Source organism: Sus scrofa, chromosome 15 (assembly GCF_000003025.6).
Source record: "Sus scrofa isolate TJ Tabasco breed Duroc chromosome 15, Sscrofa11.1, whole genome shotgun sequence".
NCBI lineage: Eukaryota > Metazoa > Chordata > Mammalia > Artiodactyla > Suidae > Sus > Sus scrofa.
In genome coordinates this window covers 38,762,164-38,768,163 of record NC_010457.5, presented here as the reverse complement: position 1 = coordinate 38,768,163, position 6,000 = coordinate 38,762,164, and the positions used below count along the sequence as shown (strand labels likewise).

Genomic DNA, 6,000 nt, shown 5'->3' with positions numbered 1-6,000 from the left:
CAATAATTTTGGAAAATTCTCAGTCATTATCTTTCCAAATTTTGCTCTGACTATTTTAAGACCTTGATTAAATATAGAGTTTCTAGTTGCATCCTCTCTTCCTCTTATTCTTTCTTCTGTCTTTTCCATCCTGGTTGGTTTATTTGGACTTATCTTTAGATTTCAACTTTTTTTGTTGTTGTTAAAGCTGACTTGCTAGTCCAACCATCCACTGCAAAGATGGAATTTTTCAGTTCAAGGAGATCTATGTATTTAAAAAATGTTTTTGTTTTCATATGTATGATGTCCTTTTTAAAGACCCACTCCTGCTAATATGTTAAAGTTTGGCTTTCATCTCTATAAGCTTGTAACATACTATTAATAATTTAAAACTTAATAATCCTGATAACCCACTGAGGTAGTTATTATTAGTATCACATTCCGCAGATGAAGAAATGGAGACACAGATAGCTTAACTAACTTGCAGGAGGTCCTGGAACTAGCCAATCAGAGGGTCATGATTCAAATCCTGCCTCTCCCAAAGCATTCAGATCTGAGCAGGGAATACAGACAACAAACCCTCAGATAACCTGAGACTAACTTGGCCCAGAAATGTGCTCCAGTGTTCTTTATAATAAACCACTGTAGCCCCAAAATAGGCCAACATTACATATGCTTGTTTGACCACAGCTAACTCCTCACTCATGTCCCCTCACTTATTCAGAGAGTGATCTTTCACTTCCTCCATGTATCCCAAATCCATGTGACAAAGATGTGAGAATAAGAAGGGCACCACTGTCTTACCAGTGCCCTCAGTGTGCCTGGGGAGTCTGCCTTCCCTCACCATCTACAAGAACAATCTTACCTTGGTTTCATGTACCTCAGTGTCATATGTGGTCACCTTTGTTTGCTTCTGCAACATATTTACAAAGCCCACTACTGCCTTTGGTGACATTGCAGACTGAGGCCAGGTGGGGGAGCTCCCCAAAGGAGGCTCTATAGAAAGCTCAACCCAGTGAAACTCAGAAGCAGTTCTCTCAGGGAAAAAAAAAAATTAAGGCAAAGTATAACCGTAAGGAAAAACTGAGTCTTGAGAATGGTTCCTGCACCAAGTGAGAAAGAAGAGAATAGGAAATGCCAAACCAGCGCTGAGGTTGGTGGTCAAAAGAAGGCTTCTCTTGACTTTTTGTTCAGGTACATCCTGCGCATTAGGCAAAAGTGCAAAAGAAATTGCATAATCTCAAGAAAATCTACTGTTAAAAACTGGATATTTTATCTGTTCCAGGTCCAGACTGAGTCAGCTGATGTTGAGTTAACACCGTGAGAGCAAGGACCTCATCTGCTGTTTGGTGCCATCTCGCTGCCCACAGGTCAGGCCCCAGCAGGATGTGTTGAACTTGGAGTCCTATTGTGACCTGCTCAGCAGATGAGGGTATGTTGTGGTTACTTAGTAGTGGGAAACCAGGGTTTGAATTATTACTGGAGACCAAGCTTGTTTATTACTTGAGAAGCAGTGATAAAATTAGGGGATTATAAATTGAGGGGTTGCCTTTAAAAGGCAAAAAACAAAATGCAGGGCAAATTCTCATACACCCTTACATGTCTGTGATAGAACCATCCCCCTGCTTCACAGATGAGCAAACAGGCCCAGAGTTTAAGGAATTTACCCCAGTTCATGCAGCTCAGACCTAGAACTGGGTCTTCTAACGACGTCACCCAAGCATTTTCCCCTGCCTCAAACCCAGTTTATCCTGGGACGTGTGTAATGTCTGCTGCTTAATGCTCCTCAAAGTAAATGCCCAGCTCTAAGAGGGCCTTACAGCTTCTACTCTCTGCCTGCCCCTTCTTGTACAACTTTAATTCATGGCCTGGTTTAGGTTTGCAGTGATACATAATGGTCACAATTTGTTGTTACAACGGTAACAGCAAAATATAGTTTTTTTGCTGCTACCATTGCCTTGTACCATTGCAATGATCGCATCTTCAGATAAGGTTTCACAGTTTTGGAACCTTAGGCTCTTAAACCAGGAACCATAGATTCCAATATGAGATCAGGTTTACATCTAAGACCCAGAGTGTCTGCTCTCTTCCCCATGTATTCAAGACTGTTGAGCATCTATATCATGAGCTTGAGAAAATGAATCAAATCAGAAAATGAATCAAAATATTTGTGATGAACATATTTCTTAGGAAGGGATAGCTATCCTTCATATCTCAAAGCAAAAATATCATTTCTTTTCTACAGAACATTGGTTATCAATCCCAGTTCTAGAAATGGGCCTATTTTCTAATGCCAAATGGATTCTGATAGATTTCTTTTATATGAAGAGTTGGCAGAGAATGTAATACTACTGGAATTTGGACATTTAATTAGACAAACACAGGAAAACTGCAGTGCTTATTATGCAATAGATTCTAATTTAAATAATTTAAACAACTAAATAATAAGAATCATTATAACTAATACTTGCTGAATTCTTTTTTTTTTTTTTTTGTCTTTTGTCTTTTTTTGTTGTTGTTGTTGTTGTTGTTGTTGTTGTTGCTATTTCTTGGGCCGCTCCCGCGGCATATGGAGGTTCCCAGGCTAGGGGTTGAATCGGAGCTGTAGCCACCGGCCTACGCCAGAGCCACAGCAACGCGGGATCCGAGCCGCGTCTGCAACCTACACCACAGCTCACGGCAACGCCAGATCATTAACCCACTGAGCAAGGGCAGGGACCGAACCCAGTACTTGCTGAATTCTTGTCACGCAGCATGAATGTTGTGCCTTACTGCATTTAAACCTGACAACACATGAGGTAGATTCTTTCATTATGGGGCTCATAACTGGAGATAAAACAGATTTTAAAAGAGAGCAAATGGAGTTCCCTGGTGGCTCAACAGGTTAAGGATCTGGCATTGTCACTGCTATGGCTTGGGTTGCTGCTGTCACACAGGTTTGATCCCTGGCTCCTGAACCTCCATATGCTGCAGGCACAGCCAAAATAAATAAACAAATAAGTAAATAAATAGATAGAAGAGAGCTAACAAGGCAGTACCTATGCTGTCAAAGACACCATAATCTGAGCATCCTAAACAGGGTACTAGTGGATCCCAGTTTTCTTAGCCAATGGTGACATCCCAGAGCAAATGACACATTTCACCTCTTTGAAGAGACGATAACTCTGAATTTTAAAAGTGTATCTATAAGAATGTTGATAAGAGTGCCATGCTGTACCTGAAAAATCATTGTAACATTATTTTACTGCCAACATGGTCTTACACTTTGGATCTTCAAAACAATGTCATCAAAAAAAGTCTTCCCTTTAAATTGCCTTTAAAATAGGTGGTTTGTTAAAATGAGAAGGTTACAACAACTTCTTAATCACCAACAATTTGGGTGGGGCCATCAGCTTCAGCCCAGTGAAATACACAAGTATTTAGTTGAAGACTATTTATAACCCAAATATGGCACAAATGTGTGCTGTACCTCAGGCTGAGATATAGTGGACAGACAACCTGTCAGCCAGGCAACACATATCATTTGGCTCTTACTTGTGAGCAAGAATGTGAGCAGAAGTGCCATGAGAGAAGTGCAGGTCAGAGTCCCAGCTTGAAGAGGTATAATCTTGACAAATTACTTAGTCTTCAAGTCTCTGTTTCCTCACCTTGTACAGAAGGGATAACGAGACTTACTTTTTATTTTTTTACAAGGACTCAAGAAAATAAATATATCAGGACTTTTCCTGTAAATGTGAGAGAAATCCCAACTCAAATGGGTTTAATCAACAACTAGAAGGAATGTACTTTATATGACTGTCAAATCCATATTACTCTCAGATGGAGCTGCTTCAGGTGGAGCTGGCTCCAGGTGTTCAGATGAAGGGGCCATGGCACTACCTCCCCAGATGTTGGCTATGCTTTCCTCCACATTGTCTTAATTCCTAGCAGGCTGTTACTTTACTGACAAGGATAGCTCCTCACATCTTTAGGATTAGATCTTGCTTAACTTCCCCTGCTGAATAAGAGCGTCTTTCCCAAAACTCCAAGAGAAGTCCCAGAAATATCTTTGTTGGCCTAGTTTGGGCAAGTGTCCTTTTCTGGAGCCAGGAAGTCAGGTACATGGACTGAGGTTGGGAGAGGTAAGATCCTCTAAATAAAAGCTGGTTTGCCAAAAAGCCATAACAAAACCCCAAATGAAAAATTCCATTGTAATAGATAAAAACATCTAGAATGGTGAGTGCTTGGCACATAGTAGGTGTTAATAACCACCTATCAATTTAAAAATAGAGTCTATTTTTTTAACTCTCAAATATGTAGAGCTACCAGCTTTCAGCCAGGTCTTCCTGGCCTGCACATATATGGCTGGAATCTTTATAACCTAAAGAAACCTCTAGTGAGGGCTGCCACATGTGTGAGATTTAACATGACTTAGTTGTAAGGTTAGGTTCCCTGTGACTTTCTCCCAAAGAGCCTGGATGAAATCTAAGTGTATCACAGCTTTATGGATAGTATTTTATTTTTCCTATGGATTATCATAATGCCCCACTAGATGAGAAATGTGGCTGGAGGCCAAAAGCAAGAATTGACTCTCAAGTGGTGGAGTCACCCCAACTGTCCCCATATAACAATATACATATTTATTAATATGATGATTATAATCTTCATGAGAGTTTCTCCTTCATCAATAATTAAAGATAACTAATAGGAACCTGAGGCATTAGTACCTATAGTTCTGCTATGAATAGGTTGCTTTTTTAGGACAGAAGCATTACATTAAAACATCTAAGTCTATGCCAGGAGCTTTGATGAAGTGCTTTATGAAATATCTATTGCCGTGATTACAGGTTTTGGGAAGTGTAGATAAACTAATTAAACAGAATCTGCAGAATCTATGGAATGGAGATAAGGGTAAATTCAATTATTAATTCCTTTTAAGGATTTCAGCTAAAAGTGTAAATGTTTCTGTTTGTATTCAAATTCCTGTGTATATAAACACATCAAGCTGCAGTGTATTCTAAACATCTTAGAGCTTTATTTGCCTTTATATTTTCTCAAGATATTTCACAAAATTTTTAAATGGGGCTATGGTTTTCAGTGGTATTTTAAGCACAACAATGAGCTATTGTCCTACCAATAAACAACTGGCATAATTTTTTCCCTTTCATTTTATCAGCCACTTTTGACCTTCAGGCTTACGAGCAGATGGCTTTTCTCAATTTGTGTCACTGTGCACAAACCCCATTCTAGGGCTTTACTAGACATTAGCAACTTCGCTTTGTGAAGTGTATCCCTGGAGTTTTATTTTTCGGAGTATTAGGAATAAAAAAGTCAATTAGAGCCTTTAGATTTCTACCAGAGAATAAGGGTTCATGTTTCTTTTCTTTTCTTTTTCTTTTTTTAAAGGAAATGGTTATACCAGTGGGTCACTCTCTTTCCTCTACATAAAAATATTTATGCTAAGATTTATCAACTGGAAACCACTAGAAACAGGCAATTTTTCTTATGCCATCTGGACAGTTTTCATCTAATGACTTGGATCAATACTGTAGCCACTTCAAAACAGTCAAGCTCCATAATCGCTAGAAATGATATTCTCTCTACAGGAATTTGAAGTGTCTACAACACACACACACACACACACACACACACACATACACACACAGCCAATTAATGCTAAAGGAAGTTGAGGAAGGGACTTGAAAGGAGAAAGGTTGGGAGCCCCAGGAGATGGCCTTATAGAGGAACTCGCCTGGGACACCTGTAAGGTGGGAGAGGAGCAGAGACAATCCCCAGAAAGGTGACAAAATGAGGAAACCCAGGCCCCCCTTTTCTTTGCAAGTTGCTTTAAGGATCATCCCTGAACACTGATATCAGTTCCCACTCCATTATCCCATTGAAATACTGAACTAAAGATCACCAATGAAAGCATCCTTTCCTTTTCTTGATCCTCATTCCTTTTGGTTTGGACTCAGTCATTTGACTCTGTAACATTCAGTGTTGTTTTCAATGAACTAACCCTTGACTCCCCTATTCCTTGGC

General features: G+C 39.6%; 1 protein-coding gene across 1 annotated transcript in view; it reads left to right on the top strand.

The window, feature by feature from the left end:
- The window catches only part of ASB5 (ankyrin repeat and SOCS box containing 5), a 56,587-nt gene continuing 51,981 nt past the window's right edge, over positions 1,395-6,000 (top strand). The window contains exon 1 of the mRNA XM_013984005.2: positions 1,395-1,411. The gene's annotated coding sequence lies outside the window, so the exon portion shown is untranslated. The remainder of the gene's footprint in view (positions 1,412-6,000) is intronic.